We start from the raw sequence: 17,770 nt of genomic DNA on the forward strand, positions 1-17,770 counted from the left end.
TTTATTAATTATCATTCATCATTTTAAAATAATAAGCAGTAGGGCACCTGGGTGGCTCAGTGGGTTAAGCTTCAGCTTTCGGCCCAGGTCATGATCTCAGGATCCTGGGATCAAGTCCCGCATTGGGCTCTCTGCTCAGCAGGGAGCCTGCTTCCTCCTCTCTCTCTCTGCCTGCCACTCTGCCTACTTGTGATCTTTCTCTGTCAAATAAGTAAATAAAATCTTAAAATTAATAATAATAATAAGCAGTAAAAGGCAGCCTGCTTTTTTAATGTAAAATCAGTATGCTTATTATATATATGTATATATATATTTCTTTCCTCTCCCCTTCCCTCCCTTTCTTCTCCCCTTCTCATGCCTTGCCTTCTCCCCTTCCTTTTCATATCTTTGGAATAGTCAAAACACCAGCTTTCTGCCTCTTGGAATATAAGAAGAAAGATATGCACACAGTCCCTTTTCTACACATTGATTCTTGAACTAAAAATAGCTTGATTCAGTTTCAAACTTTTCTCTCACCCCAAGCTCAGGTTTTGCTCTCTGTGCAGACTCAGTAGAAGGAGAAGTAATGCACAATCAGCATTTCAGCTGGAGTGCTTAGTGGACAATTTTAATCTTTTTTTTTTTTTTTTTTTTAACATCTTGACCTCTATTTCCAAAGAACATCCTGGTTGGCAGGTCTAGCCTGATTAAGATTCTGCTCAGGCATTTAATTCTCCTAAGGGAATTTATAGCGTAATCTAACAATCAAGAATACCTGAATCTACTCAGAACTTAATTTCTTGAAGGTTATAGGAAACTTATACTTGAGCAAGGCGGAGAGAGCAAAAAATTGAGTGAATTTAGGGATATAATGAATTTTGATGTATATATTTTGAATTATACTTTTTAATGCTTAATCAAGTATATATACATATGTATTTTTTAAAGACTTACTTATCTATTTTAGAGAGAGTGCTCACACAACTGTGTGCGTGGTGGGGAGGGGTAGGGGGAGAAGGAGGGAGAGAGACTCTCCAGCAGATCCCCACACTGAGCACGGAGCATGATGTGGGGCTTGATCTCGTGAGCCTGAGATTACTACCTGAGCTGAAATCAAGTGTCGGATGTTCAACTGACTGAGCCACCCAGGTACCCCCAACAAATATATTTTTTTAATGATTTTTTAAAGATTTTATTTATTTATTTGACAGACAGAGATCACAAGTAGGCAGAAGAGTTGGGCAGAGAGAGAGATGGGGAAGCAGGCTCCCCACCAAGCAGAGAGCCCGATGTGGGTCTCGATCCCAGAACCCTGGGATCATGACCTGAGTCGAAGGCAGAGCCCCTGAACCACCCAGATGCTCCCCCCCCCACTAAAATATATTTTAAAAACTAAATGTTGTAGAGATGCCTGGGTGGCTTAGTCGTCAGTTAAGTGCCTGATTTCAGCTCTGGTCCTGGGATAGAGTTCTGAGTTGAGCTCCCTTCTCAGTGCGTGTCTGCTTCACCCTCTGCCTCTGCCCCTCCTCCTGCTTGTGCTCTCTTTCTCTCACACACACTCTCTCTCTCAAATAAATAAATAAATAAATAATTTTAAAAATGTTATAAACCAAATAATACTAAATGTATTAATAGACCCAAACTTTAACTTGCAATTTGAGTTAGAGTAGAATACTATGTATCCCATAAGAAAGGCTTACATGTTGATTACCTTCTTAAATAGCTTTCTCATAATCACTTACTTTTTCAACAATATTAAAAGTACTTAGATTTAGAAATAGTTCTCTGATAGAGTTTTGGTTTCATTAAAGCAATCTTTCAAGAGGCAGAATTGTAACTAAACATCTCTTCTGAGGCTACCACAGTATAAAAATCCTCACTACCTGCATTACATTGAAGAAATCTAGAATATCAAAATATATTTCCTCATGGAAATATGGGATTTGACACACACTATAACCCCACAATTGTTTCTAAATAACAAGGTAGAGATTTGGCTACCTGTACAGAGAAATGGCCTTCAACCCTTTTCTGGATGGCCAACTTGATTATTAGAATGAATAATATAAAAGAACCTGTTGGGATAACAGCATCCACCCCACCTCCCCAGCTATTAATGATGGTGAACCTGGGCCTTGAGAGTAATGAACACCTGGCCTCGTTATTTGAATCGATCTTTCACTGGCAGTGCTCACCAAAGAAATGGTGTTTTATAACCTTTTTTCATTATCATCTCCTTAAAGGAGCCTTTCAAGGTATTTTTTTTTTCTAATTACCACAAAATTAAATACTGAGGAGTAAGGTTTTATAGAGTAGGGTTGAGCTTGAGGGGATCACAAAGCAATGTAATATCTAAGACTTTTTTCACATCCCCAACCCCTCTTGGGCTGCATTAAGTTTCTAGGGCTGCTGTAACAAAGTACTTCAAATTCTGTGGCTAGAGAATAGGTCTTGAGTTTCTGGAGCCTAGAAGTCTGTAGGTTACTGGGCTATAGTCAAAGTGTGGACAGAGCCACAGTCTCTCTGAAGGTGCTAGAGGAGTGTCAGTTCCCTCTTTTAGCTTCCACCCTTTCCCAGATTCTAGAACTGCATTCCACACATTCATTGGCTCAGGACCCTGTCTTCCACCTATCAAAGTCAGCATTTTAGCGTCTTGCTTCAGTGTCATAGTGCCGCCTCTCACCATTTCCTCTGCCTCCCTCCTATGAAGACACTGCGATTACATTTAGGGTCTACCTGGATAAGCCAGGATAATCTTTCCATCTCAAAATCCTTAACTTAATCACACCTGCCAAGTCTCTGTTACTATATAAGGTAACATTCGCAGGTTCCAGGCATTAAAACTTGGATATCTTTGGGGGTCATTATTCAGCCGACCACATGGGTGATACCGTCCAATAGGAAATGCACCACTAAGAAATAAAAAAAGAAAGAACAGAAATGATAAATATGTAACTTTTGCTAGTAATTATTTCTTTATAGATTATAGATATTTTATAGATCTATTATCTATAAGTATAGATATATTTATAGATTATATATTTTATAGATTATATATTTTCTTTATAGATTATATTTTAATCTGTTGAGGGCACTTGTCATTAGAAAACATAAGACATGTCAAAAATAATAGGAGTCAGGGGCACCTGGGTGGCTCAGTGGGTTAAGCCTCTGCCTTCGGCTCAGGTCATGATCTCAGGGTCCTGGGATCGAGCCCCGCGTCGGGCTCTCTGCTCAGCAGGGAGCCTGCTTTTTTTCCTCTCTCTCTGCCTGCCTCTCTGCCTGCTTGTGATCTCTCTCTGTCAAATAAATAAAATCTTTAAAAAAAAAATAATAGGAGTCAAAAGAGTAGAGTTGGTGATGCCCATCTTACTGTGGTGTATTCACCCATCCATTTACTCTGCATCACCCTTTCTGCTGGGGCTAGTCAGCAGAGAAGGGCAATGAGTCACTCCAAGGTCAGACAGTGTTATTACCTAACTCTTATTGTGATGGGCAAATCCACCAGTAAGCTTCAGACTGAGAGAAATACTATTGAGTTGGCAAATGCTTTCGATGTGTACGTGCAGATAGTCATATGTAACCACGGTTTTCACACTCTCTGGCAAAGAGAGAGATGAAAATGAAATGAAAAGAGAAATGGGAATTCTGTGTTGTATTTTAATGTGCTGCAAAGGGGCTCCTGGGTGGTTCAGAGGATTAAGCCTCTGCCTTCAGCTCAGGTCCTGGTCTCAGGGTCCTGGGATTGAGCCCCACATCAGGTTCTCTGCTCCGTGGGGAGCTTGCTTCCCCCACCCTCCTCTACCTGCCTCTCTGCCTAATTGTGATCTCTCTCTCTGTGTCAAATAAAAAAATCTTCTGTGCTGCAAAACTTCTTCATAAATGACCGTTCTGTTAAGGACTCTGTGCAAATGCTGTGCCAAACACTACTGAACATACCCAGCATGTGTAATGCAATGTGTACCTCGAAGAGACTGTTTGCAGGGATAAAATAAATATATAATTACGTACAGTACTGGAAGGCACTTTTCTCCCTCTGGGCTGCTCAGGACGGTTGCCTGAATTAAAGCAGAAAACACCTGCCTGACATCTTCTCAGTAGTACACAGCCTGATCAGTGCCCTCTGGGAAACATCCAGGGGCTACCACTTGGTCCTCCAGAGAAGTATTATTAAAGACTTACTGCCAGGTTCTTCTTTGTTTATTGTAACAAATATCTTAGATAACCTTGAAATTGATCAGTTCTCTATTAACAGTCCATGAGTTGTACCTCTCTCTGAAATACCTAGAGGGTATGATGGAGGTTGAATAATGTATTTAATATAATTGTGGAGGTTGAGCTCAACAAGAGCCCTTATGAAGTCCAACTAGATTCTTAGGGCTCTGGTCAAACTGCTTCTGGAGACAGACTTTTCCTGACATATTTCACCAAATCATAGGCTAAAAATCTTCCTACTTACCCTTATTCTTGGGCGAATAGGCCTGGGCATCTGAATCTTTTTTTAAAAAAACTGAGTTGCTGGGGCAACTGGGTGGCTCAGTCCTTAAGTGTCTGCCTTCGGCTCAGGTCATGATCCCAGGGTCCTGGGATTGAGCCCCACATCGGGCTCCCTGCTCCGCAGGAAGCCTGCTTCTTCCTCTCTCTCTGCTGTTCTCCCTGTTTGTGTTCCTTCTCTTACTGTGTCTCAGTCTCTCTGTCAAAGAAACAAATCTTTAAAAAAAAAAATTCAAAAACTGAGTTGCTGGGAAAATTCTCTTGAAGCCCAGCATAATAGTATTTCATGTTGGATAAAGCAGATGTATAAAAGGAAAATTGTATTAGGAAAAAACCCTGAAAAGTGTATTATTTAAAACTTTGTAAATAAATGAAGTTAGAAGCTTTGGGTTTTGTTTTTAGAGCTAGGTGCAGATTTTGCAAGTGTTTTTTCCTGCATAGTTGCTGCCTTTTAACATTGGTTCTGCACATATGAGCAGAGTCATGTTAGGCGAGTGAGATAGTCTCTTGGGGCCTCAATATTGTTATCTGTTAAGTGGAGATAAGAGTAACACTTACCTCCTGGGCTGTTGTGAGGAATAAATGAATCCCTACATGTGACACACTTGGAATAGCACCTGCACATGGTTAACACTGAGTTGGAGTGAGCCATTTTATTATTTCATTGTTGTTCAAATATCTTTAAAAAAATATATTTAGGATTATTTCTCTAGAAAAGCATTCCAGAAGTAGAATTATGACATCAAATGATACAATGTGTGGGTTTTTTTTTTGTTTTTTTTGTTTTTTTAAGATCATATGTATAGGGGCGCCTGGGTGGTTCAGTCAGTTAAGCAGCTGCCTTCGGCTGGGGTCGTGATCTTGGGGTCCTGGGATCAAGCCCCACATTGGGCTCCTTGCTAAGTAGGGAGCCTGCTTCTCCCTCCCCCTCTGTCTGCTGCTCCTCCTGCTTGTGCTCTCTCCCTCTGTCAAAATAAATAAAATCTTTATTAAAAATATAAAGATCATATGTGTAGCTGTATTGCTTTCTTAATTGATTAAAGCAATTGATGCTCTCATCGTAGTAGAAAAGAATTCCCATTTCACTGAGCCCTGGCAAGCATTAAGCTCTAACTCTTTCAGGTTGCTTATTTGCTATGTGTGTAGTGACATTTCAGTTCTAATTTATAAGGTCATTGACGGTAGAGACATGATTTATCTTGCTCATCTCTGTATCCTAGCATAGAGTTAGGCATATAGCAGACACAGAAAAAAGAACAGATAGATGAGTGAGAAATTGACCACTTTCATTAAATTGTAGAATAATTAATGAATAAATTCATTTATTAATTAAGAAATAATTTATGTTCCTTAAGGGTTTGCACATCTATTTATTAGGTTTTAGTGTTTCTATTACATATGTATCTGTTTCAAGAAATTGATTTTTCTTTTTTTATATTTATTTATTTTTATTTTAATTCCAGAATAGTTAACATACAGTGTTATATTGGTTTCAGGTGTACAGTAGAGTGATTCAGCACTTGCATACATTACTCAGTGCTCATCACGGGGAGTGTGCTCTGGATCCCCTCACCTATCTCATCAGTCCCCTCTGCTTGGACTTGATTGTTTTCGTCATTACTGAGTATTTCTTCCAGTTTGTTATTTGCCTTTTGATTTTATTTTACTTTTGACCTGCTGAAGTTTTGGCAGTTCTGTTTTTAAATCTTCTGCTTATAATCCGATGAGATTCCTCTTAGTAATTTTAAGCATAGAATGTTTTTCCCTCTTTTTTCCATTCACCTTCTCAAAACTATGAAACTTTAACGCTCATTTATATCAGTTTTGATGGTTTTATTTTTACTTTTATTTATTTTTTAAAAGATTTTACTTATTTATTTGGGAGAGACTGAGAGAATGAGCACACGTTGGGGGCAGAGGCAGCGGGAGAAGCAGACTCCCTTCCGTCCAAGCAGGGAGCCCAATGTAGGACTCCATCCCAGGACCCTGAGATCCTAACCTGAGCCAAAGGCAGACACTTAACCGACTGAGCGACCCAGGCTCCCCAGGTTTTTACCTAAAGCATTTACTAATGCTTTAGTCTATGTGAGATTCAGTTTGGTATATAGAACAATGTGAGTTTAAGTCAAAAATCTTCCCTGAAATGGTTAAATGTCTACATACCATTTTCAGCATGGTGCCCCTCTTTTAGATTTCCTTCTATATACTTTAAAAAAAATTTTTTTTAAGTAAGCTCCACACCCAAGATGGGGTTTGAACTCATGACCCTGAGATCAAGAGTCACATGCTCTGAGTGCTGTCACAGTGGATGCTCTCACATCCACTGAGCCAGCCAGGTGCCCCTTCTTTTCTATAATTTTGATTTAAGTTTATTATAAACAGTTAAAACTGGGAGAATCAGAATACATTACAGGGTTAAAACAACAACAAAACCCAGAATATTTTTATAATGTTGGAGAATAAAAGAAAAGAAAAGAATGAATTGTTAGTAATTTTAAGTAAAGATAAATAAGCATATTTAATGTTATTATTAATGTTTTCTACAATACACAATTTTTATGTTTTGACATAGTTCTTTAAGACATGATTGACAAGTTTTTAAAATTAGCTTAAGTCCTTCAGTTAAGGGTTTATAATTTTGATAAGATACTCAGTGTTTTTACTTTGAATATTAAAAATACAATACTGGGGCGCCTGGGTGGCTCAGTTGGTTAAGCACCTGCCTTCAGCTCAGGTCATGATCTCAGGGTCCTGGGATTGAGCTCTGTGCTCGGCTCCCTACTTAGTGTGGTCTGCTTCTCCTTCTCCCTGTGCTCCTTCTGCCATACCCACCACTTCATTCTCTCTCTGTCTGAAATTTTTAAAAATCTTAAAAAAAAAAAAAATACAAGACTTGGGGCACCTGAGTGGCTCAGTTGGTTAGGTGTCTGCTTGGGTCGTGATCCTGGGGTCCTGGGATTGAGTCCCACATGGAGCCCCATGGCAGATTCCCTGCTCAGTGGGGAATTTTATTTTTTTTTTAAGATTTTATTTATTTATTTGACAGAGAGAAATCACAAGTAGATGGAGAGGCAGGCAGAGAGAGAGGGAAGCAGGCTCCCTGCTGAGCAGAGCCTGATGCGGGACTCGATCCCAGGACCCCGAGATCATGACCTGAGCCGAAGGCAGTGGCCTAACGCACTGAGCCACCCAGGCGCCTCAGTGGGGAATTTTTTTAAGAGACTTTTTTTTTTTTAAGATTTTATTTATTTACTTGACAGACAGAGATCACAAGTAGGCAGAGAGGCAGGCAGAGAGAGAGAGAGAGAGAGAGAGGAGGAAGCAGGCTCCCTGCGGAGCAGAGAGCCCAATGTGGGGCTTGATCCCAGGACTCTAGGATCATGACCTGAGCAGAAGGCAGAGGCTTTAACCCACTGAACTATCCAGGCGCCACCCCCCCCCTTTTAAAAAAGATTTTATTTATTTATTTATTTGACAGACAGAGATCACAAGTAAGCAGAGAGGGAGGCAAAAGGACTGAAGGGGGAAGCAGACTCCCTGCTGAGCAAGGAGCCAGATGCTGGGCTAGATCCCAGGACTCTGGGATCATGACCTGAGTGGAAGGCAGAGGCTTAACCCACTGAGCCACTTCTTCCTCTCTGAGGAACTCACTGAGCGGCTTCTCCCTTTCCCTCTCTCCCTCCCCCTACACTTGTGCTCTGTCCCTATCCCTATCAAATAAGTAAATAAAATATTTTTAAAATTTGCAAGACTATAGTCAAATTTAATCTTATTTCCTTTTGCTTGATTAGTCAGCAATAGGTCTTGACTAGCCTTCTGAAACCTAAATATTCAATAGCCTAAGGGTTTCCTATCAGGTCCAAGAAAGTTGCTATATACACAGATTCTGAATAAAGAAAGCATTTTTTGGTCTGAGTGATTTTCTTGGTAATTTCCCTTTTAAAAAAAATCAATTCCTTTCTTAAGGATATGTATTTTCTTTTCTGAAAGAACACCTACATTATCCTGTCCTCACTGTATTGAGTTTTCTATACTGTCTGTCCTATTTTATCTTATTTCTGTTCTATCCTGTTATTCTGTCTACCTACTCTTACGCCAGGGATTCACTTTGTAATTATTGCCATGTGACAATATTTAAGATTTACTAGTACTGTTTTTCTCATATTTTATCTTTTGTTTCAATTATTTTGGTGACCTTTTTATTTTTAGTTTATTAATCTGCCTGCATTTTTGATAGATAGTACCATTTGGAAGACACGCTCAGTCTCCAGTTTCTTTTCCTGTACTGGTTTAATATTTCTTCTAGGAGGGATTTTAAAAAGTCATTAGTGCAGTGGTCCTCAAGTAAGAAGACTTTTTCTTTATCAACTGTTCCAAAGTTTAAATCATTGCTTTCATATGTATTCTCTAAAATGAAATACGGAAACCAGTGATACAACTAGACATTGTAAAACTCAAGACGAAAGTTATTTTGTATTTGAAGTAGAAAGTTCATAATACCTACTCAGAATTTCCAGTCTAATTTCTTTTTTTTCTGCTAATTGGTGCTCGGTCTGACAGCTCTTCTATTTTATTTTATTTTATTTTATTTTATTTTATTTTATTTTATTTATTTGACAGACAGAGATCACAAGTAGGCAGAGAGGCAGGTAGAGAGAGGAGGAAGCAGGCTCCATGCTGAGCAGAGAGCCCGACGTGGGGCTCAATCCCAGGACCCTGAGACCACGACCTGAGCCAAAGGCAAAGGCTTAACCCACTGAGCCACCCAGGCACCCCTCCCTCAGCTTTTCTTATGAAGAAGCATGAACTACCAGGGTGCCTGAGTGGCTCAGTCAGCTGAGCATTTGCCATTGGCAGGGTCGTGATCTTGGGGTCCTGGGATTGAGCCTCACGTCGGGCTCTCCAGTCAGTGGGGAGTCTGCTTCTCCCTCTCACTCTTTCTCTGTGTTCTCTCTCTCGAATAAATAAATAAAGATCTTAAAAGGAAGGAAGGAAGGTAGATGAACTACAGTACCAAAAAATACCTAACTTTAACCTGACTCCTATAAAGTTTAAGAATTATTTAAAGAACATCACAAAGCCCTGATTTGATTGATTTCTTGGAGAAGGTGAAATTCCAAATTCCAGTGCTGGAGGTAGACACAATAATCACTGGGCTTCAATCTTAGAATCAGGACATTGAAGAAGCAGCCGACATTGCTTCCCGTTTTCTCTGCAGTAGCTGTAAAGACCTTTTCCAGATGAATGGCAAGTGTGGAAAAGAAATATTAAAACTATCCAGTGGTCTGATTTTATTCTTAAGTCAGAAGGGAAGATTAGGAAATGTTGCCCAAATTGACTTTATAGTGTAGAATAGAAGGAATGTTTAGATTGAAAAACAACTACCTGTTGGTAAATATAAAGATGTAAATAATACCTTTGGGTTTGAAGACACTTGAATGACCTATTAGTTCATGGTTATTTTTCCTTTTTAAGGAAAAAAAATTGATTCTCTCTACGTCCAGAAATAACAGCATAATAATAGGGTAGATTTCCACCAAACCATGTTAAAAAAAAAAAAAAAACAAAGCCAGCAGTTTGCTATTGATTAGGAAATTAAGAAAGCATTAAACTGGGGTGCCTGAGTGGCTCAGTGCGTTAAGCCTCTGCCTTTGGCCCAGGTCATGATCCCAGGGTCCTGGGATTGAGTCCCACATCGGGTTCTCTACTTAGCAGGGAGCCTGCTTCCCCCCCTCTCTCTGTCTGCCTCTCTGCCTACTTGTAATCTCTGTCTGTCAAGTAAATAAATAAATCTTAAAAAAAAATAAATAAACTTGCTATTAAAAAAAAGAAAAGAAAACATTTAGCATTAAGAATGATAATAGCCCAAGTAGAACCATGGATTAGCATTTCATTGTTTTTGACCAAAAGTGATTAGAATGTTTCTTTTCTCAAGGACCAAAAAAAAAAAAAAAAAAAAAGCAAAGGTGATTGTTATTTATGAGTCACAGGCCATTGGTGAATAGTGACCGACACAGCTCCCTAGTTACTCTCTAGCACATTTTTATTTTATTTTATTCTTAACATTTCTTTCCACCATGTGAGCTTCTCTGGGTTTCTTTTGTTTATTTTCTGTTTTCCTTTAACTGCAGTATACACTGTTTGTAGTCAGGGATCATATCTGCCATATTCACTGCTCTTATCCCAAGCATCCAGAAGAGTGTCTGGTCCTCACTGAAGAGCATTTGCTTGGGCAAGTATGTGTTGCATAAAGAAAAGAAATTTAAACCTCTTAATAGGTACCATCTTTTGATATATTCATTTGTAATATCTGTTTGAAAACCTGCAAGCAACACAAGAAGAGCCTGGCATTCCACTAAGCTCTTTCCTCCTCCCTTCAGCATGCTGCTAATCAGTACCTGTGCTTGCATCACGGTCTCACTCAGCTGGGGACAGTCACAACATCTGCCTCTTGATGAACTGAGCCTTGAATCAGATGAATGAAATCTGGGCCCAGTTTTCTGGAATTCAGTGAGTACCTTTATCTCGTTCCCCGTGGGTGCAGTTAGAATGGAGCAGTGAACCAACAGATAACATTGCTTCTTCAATTCGTCTTCAGTTTGTCTCTGAGCTGCCGAGGGGCATTTTGACTGAGCCTCAGTTATTCTCCCGTGACTAAATCTTGGCCACTGCGTTAGTCTGCGCAGGCTGCCGTAACAAAATTACAGACTGGGTGGCTTAAATAACAGAAATTTATATCTGAAAGTTCTGGAGGCTGGGAAAGCCAAGATAAGATTCCAGCCAATTTGGTTTGTGGTAAAAGCAGCCTTCTTGCTGCGTCCTCACACTGCTTTTCCTTCTGTGCTCAGGCTGGGGAGCAGGGTGCCAGGGAGGAAGCAAGCTGTCTGGTGCCTTCTGAAATCCCATCCTGGGGTGCCCCCCCTCATAAGGTAATAATTCTAATTACCTCCCGAAGGACCCATCTCCATCACATTGGCAGAGGTTAGGACTTACACGTGAATTTGGGGAGGGAGCAGCAATTCAGTACCTGGCAGCTACAATGGGCCAGTCAGCTGGATGAAGTTGGAAAAGGCTCTAGCCATGCAAAAGCTTTATCCCTTTTTAAAGTAATGGAGGTTTAATTACTAATGTGACCCTTTTAATGCTCATATATTCTACAGATATTTGTTTGTGCCATATTACTCACTGCCTTAAAAAATCTTCTAATGAGGGAGCAGTGAATTGGGTACTATAACCAGTCTTTCTACAAGGTCATGATGAGCCAGCTGCTTACCTCCCAAATGCACAGTAACACTCTCCCTGACCCACCCTGCTTCAGCACCTGAGCCTCCTTGCTGGGGCCTCCTTGGAGCCTTTGCTCTTGCTGTCCCCTCTCCCTGCAGTGCTTTGCCCCAGATGGCCAGCTCATTCTCAGCATTCAGCTAAATGTCTTCCCTCATACGACTTCCCTGACACCCAGCCACAGTTACTCCTTGGACTAGCTGGTTTGTGCCAGATGCTTTGCTGGATACAAAGAAGCCAAAGATCAATAGTAAAATGCCAGGCTTGTTAAAGTGTTACTCTTAATAAAAGTCAGCATGTGTGTTTATGTTAATAATAGCTGGTGTGTCGGGGCGCCTGGGTGGCTCAGTGGGTTAAGCCTCTGCCTTCAGCTCAGGTCATGATCTCAGGGTCCTGGGATCAAGCCCCACATCAGGCTCTCTGTTCAGCAGGGAGCCTGTTCCCCCCCTCTCTCTGCCTGCTTCTCTGCCTACTTGTGATCTCTCTCTCTCAAATAAATAAATAACATCTTTAAAAAAAATAATAGCTGGTGTGTATTGAACACCTACTATGTAGGAAGCACTGTGCCAAGGGTTTACTATTATTTCTCTAATCAAATCCTTTCAGACAGCCTCTGATATACATACGATCATTATCTTCACATCAGATCGAAAACCACAGTGCAGGAGAAAATGGGAGGGCAAGGAATTACTCCGTTTCACTACGCTTTAGATTTTAAACCCTTAAGTGGGTAGGAGAAGAATAAATGAAACAAGATGGGATTGGGAGGGAGACAAACCATAAGTGACTCTTAATCTCACAAAACAAACTGAGGGTTGCTGGGGGGAGGGGGGTTGGGAGAAGGGGATGGGGTTATGGACATTGGGGAGAGTATGTGCTTTGGTAAGTGCTGGGAAGTGTGTAAACCTGGCGATTCACAGACCTGTACTCCTGGGGATAAAAATTTATGTTTATAAAAAATAAAAAAATTTTTAAAAAATTAGATTTTAAACCCTTAAGTAAGATTTCCTTTTTCCCAAATGATACACAAAATCAACAAGACAAAGTTTCTTTACCTTGAAAAATTGAAAAAATAATAGGTCAGAAGGAAAATTGTAAAAAGAAATAGCGGTGATTATTGGAGATAAAGGTATTTGACCTGCATTTGGACTCTGACCCAGCCACCAATTGGCTCTTATCAAAGAATTAACTCTTATTTTTTTCTTATCTGTAAAAAGGAAGTTACGATTAGATGAGATAAGAAACACAGGCACTAACATATTCTCATTCAATATTAATTTGATTTTCTTGAATTGTAGCAACAAAACTCAGGTATGTAATTACTTTGCAATTCAGCACCAAGCACAAATAAACATTTAATGTTTCTTTTCAATAGTATAAAATCTTTTCTAAGGAGCACTAAGATTAGAATTGCAATTTTTCCAGAAATTCCACAGCTATGTTGAAAGATTAAACATGTTGTTAGGGAAGTAGAAATATATATAATTCTATACATATAAAATTATTTTATTTGTTCTGGAATATAAAATCTTGCCTGTATTTCTCACTGTAGATCCAGTAATCGTACAAACTTGTGTTAGCATTTTGTGGAGCTCCTCTATCTCTTTGAAGACTGTGCCAGGTTATTAAAAATGTATGGTAATACCAAATGCTAGTGAAGATGGAGATCACTAGGAACTCTCAAACATCGAGAGTGGGAGTGTATCTTGGTACAGCTACCTTGAAAAACTGTTTGGTCTTAACAAGTAAAACTAAAGATGTATAGATCCTAAGATGTAGTGATTCCAATCCTAGGTATGTACCTCAGAAAACTTGACACTTTTGAATTAGAAGGCACGTACAATAAAGTTTACAGCAGCAGTGTTTGTAGTAAAGAAGACCGAAAACAATCAAAATCTCCACTCATAGTGAAATCAATAAATTTTAGTGTAGTTATACAATAGAACCTTATGTTTGTATAATTTATTTAAGTGGCCGCATGTGGCTGCATTGAGAGAGAGAGTGTGTGTGTGTGTGTGTGTGTGTGTGTGTGTATCACATCTTGGATGGACACTTGGGATATTTTGGCTGTTGTAAATAATGCTGCAATGAACATAGGGCACATATATCTTTACTAATTAGTATTTTCATTTCAATAGCGGAATTACTAATCACATGGAATTTCTATTTTTCTTTTTTGAGGAGGGTCCATACTGTTTTCCATAGTCAGTACACCAATTTACATTCCCAATAAGACTGCACAAGGGTTCCCTTTATCCACATCTGTGCCAACACTTGTTATTTCTTGTCATTTTTATTCTAGCCATTCTGACAGGTATAAAATGATCTCGTTGTGGTTTTGATTTGTATTTCCCTGATGATGAGTGATGTTGGCATCTTTTCATGTGTCTAAATTGTTTGAGACATTTGGCTATTAGGAATAAGGTTTCTCTAAACATCCTTGTGCATGTATGTGTGCATTTCTGTTAGTTATACGTCTAGGAGTTAGGAGTGTTGTGGAGTTTTATATCTGTTCAGCTTAGTAGAGACTGCCAAACAATTTTCCAAAGTGGTTGTACCAGTGTACATATCTAATATGTGACGCTTTGGTTATGCTACATCTTCAGCAGTACCTGGTAATTGTTTCTCTTCATTTTTGCCACTCTTGTGAGTGTATATTGGTTCGTATCATGGTTTTAATGTACATTTTCCTGATAAGTAATAAAATCGAGGCCCTTTTAATATGTCTATTGGTCATTTGATATGCTATTTTTCTTTTTTTTTTTAAGATTTTATTTATTTACTTGACAGAGATCACAAGTAGGCAGAGAAGCAGGCAGAGAGAGAGGAGGAAGCAGGCTCCCTGCCGAGCAGAGAGCCCGATGCAGGGCTTGATCCCAAGACCCTGGGATTATGACCTGAGCCGGAGGCAGAGGCTTTAACTCACTGAGCCACCCAGGTGCCCCTGATATGCTATTTTTCAAAAAGGATATTTATTTATTTATTTATTTTTAAAAAGATTTTATTTTATTTATTTGAGAGAGAGAGACAGTGAGAGAGAGAATGAGCGAGGAGAAGGTCAGAGAGCGAAGCAGACTCCCCATGGAGCTGGGAGCCTGATGTGGGACTCGATCCCGGGACTCCAGGATCACGCCCTGAGCTGGAGGCAGTCATCCAACCAATTGTGCCACTCAAGCGTCCCAACAAAAAGGATATTTATTAACAAAAGGATCACTGGAAACATTACTTAATAAACTTGATTATGAAATATCTGTATAAATGACTGTGTCAGTGAACAGAGGCTACGTCATCCTATAGGGAGTGTTGCATGACTTGACAATCTCAGTAGTTAAAACAAGATTTAATTGTTGCTTTTGCTTCTTGCCTATTTCTGATGGTCAGTGGCTCTGTTTCACATCCCCAGCATTCTGGCAGCTGGCTACAAGCATAGCTCCTACATGGTGCATTGCTGGTTTCCAGGCAGAGAGAAAAGAGAGGCAGCGATATGATGGTCACATACAAGCTCTTAAAGCTTCTGCTCAAGACGGGGCAAGCACTTCACTTGCACTTGCGTTCGACTGACCAAACACATCATGTGTTCAAGACTGGTGCTAGTGGCAGCATTATATAGTTTTCTGAAAGGGAGGGGCTTATATTTATTTACAAACAAGAGAGGGACCAGTAAAATCTCTTTCTGCAGAGTAGCTTTATAAGAATATTACTCTGGGATGGAGATCCCAGACTGTTTGTCTGTGGGCTGTTTTCAATACACACACACACACACACACACACACAGCACTTTTTTGTTGTTTGTTTAGTTGAATTAATTGCTAACCTTCTAAAATCATGACATTTCACGAAGATACAGATTTGTGGCTTCTCTTGGAAATCATAAGCTATAGCAAGAACCATTTGGAGCTAAATGGCAGCTGCCCCCCTAGGTGGGATATGCACTCTCCAGTTGTTCATGACTGTGACTGATGGCTGCCTTCTCTGCAATTGTGCCTTCCAGACATTTGTAACATAGCCCCCAATAAATAGTACCTTTTACGTACTCCTCATCATATGCACACATATGCATGCAGGTGTACACACTTGTGTGCAGTTGTAGATAGACATATACATACACACTCCAAAGCAGAATTTCATTAAACAGTCCTCACTGTTACTTTCTGCAATGCATACTGATATCACCTCTTCTAGTGTATCCTAATTACCCTATTCTATTATTTGATTTAAAAAAAAAATGCTGGAATCAACCCTCTAAATTGATTTCAAAAACCCCTACTGGGTCACAGGCCACAACCTGAAAACATTGCTCTTGATCATGTTACTTGTCTCTGCTCTGCTGAATGCTACTGGTTAGTTTTCCAGACTGAATTTCTGTCTAAGCTTTTTAGGATTCCCAGGACAGTCTGTTGTGTGGGTGAGCAGCATCTGCTTTCCCTCACTGATTTAAGCCTGTGCAATGACTGCTTTTGCCCAAGGACCCTAAATAAAACTTAGACTGCTTAAGTATCTGGAAGTTTCCCTGCCTCCTCTTTCCTTGGCTGACTTTCTATTTCAATCAGAATAACCTTTTAGGCAAATAGACCTCTGATTCAAAGTATCATAGACTCTTAGCTGGGCAAATGTGAGTGAGCCTACTGCAGGTGCGGGAAGGAGAGCTCTGAGCATGAGAGCTGGGAACAGGGCCTTCATTACCTGGCGAGTCCCACGCACATGGTTTTGTGAGGATCAATTCCTCTATCTCACGGATTCATTTAGTAAGTATTTATTGATCACCAGTGTGCCAGGTCCTGTCCTGGAGAACATATCCAAAACTTGTGCAAAGATTCCTAGATGCGCAGAATGTAGATGGTAATAAGCATTTATTTCTGTTTTTCCCTTCCTGTTTCTTGTCTTCCCTTAACCCAGAAATCCATCCACTCTCAAAAGGCAGTTCTAGTTCAGTGTTTCTCACTCAGATGTGTGCCCTGCTCAGATCTGTGTGAATTCTCGTGGTGGTTTTTCTGTACATGCGTGGCATGGGTTGTATGCATGTTGCTGTAGGAAGAGGGTTTGGAGACTGTGAGACACAGAGTAAAATCTGTCACCACCATGGCACAGTGGCGTTGTTATAAAACCAAGTGGAAAAGGGTAATACTAAAGGGGAAAGAAAACAGCGTCTCCACATTTTTATGGAGTTCAGTGAGGCTTTTGCATTTTCAGGACCAGACCCATTTTGGTACCAAGAGAATTGTGCCACTTCTGTGGTGTTGGTGTCTGGAAGAGATTTGGCGCCTAGGGAAGTGCTGGTCCGGAGAGCCCAGCATGATCAGGCAGCAAGGCCTGCTGGGACATGGAGGGAAGAGACTCATTGGGACCAGCAGAGGCAGCAGTGAGGCCCTTTCCTGCCAGCTGATAGGCAGTGAAGGTCCAGCAGTGGACATTGCTGGGAGAGACCAGAGCAGGAGAGGAAAGAAATGTGTGATGCCTTGACAGGACATGTGTCTGAGGCCAGGAGGACAGCTGAGGGAGACTCCCAGAAAGAATTATGGGGATAAGGTGGAGTTCACACTGAAGAGATACTACCATAGCTGATAAGAGGCAAGGATGGGAGATACCTAGGTTGTTACTATTATACGTAACCTCGTTTTAAGTCCTGGGCTTAGATAACAAGGTTATTTATCTTTGTCTGTGTATATGCTTCCCTTGTAAATGCCCTTTCATAGGTGGATGGAGCTCATTACCAAGCATCCCTGAACACTGTCCCCATCCTTCCCCATTGCCTTGACATTTTGTTTTTTGGTTTTTTTCTTAATGTTGTCTCATTTCCTGCCTACTCTTTTCTTGATCCCTTGAGTATATATCGAGCCTGAGGACTCATGAACTCTTTGGTTGCTCTGTTATCTGTGTCTTCTATTTCCTCCGTGGTTCCTCTTCAGTCTTCCATTACCTTCTCTGTCCCTATCCCTGCTACTAGCAAGGCATCCCCCGACACCCCTGACACCCCCATCCCCCACTGCCATGCCCTCCAGCTTCCTCCTACACTTAA

The 17,770-nt window shown here is 40.4% G+C and overlaps 1 protein-coding gene across 6 annotated transcripts in view; it reads left to right on the forward strand.

The window, feature by feature from the left end:
• Positions 1-17,770, forward strand: part of BICD1 (BICD cargo adaptor 1) — a 223,460-nt gene that overhangs the window by 114,285 nt on the left and 91,405 nt on the right. The window lies entirely within an intron of this gene.

This window comes from Neovison vison, chromosome 12 (assembly GCF_020171115.1).
Source record: "Neovison vison isolate M4711 chromosome 12, ASM_NN_V1, whole genome shotgun sequence".
NCBI lineage: Eukaryota > Metazoa > Chordata > Mammalia > Carnivora > Mustelidae > Neogale > Neogale vison.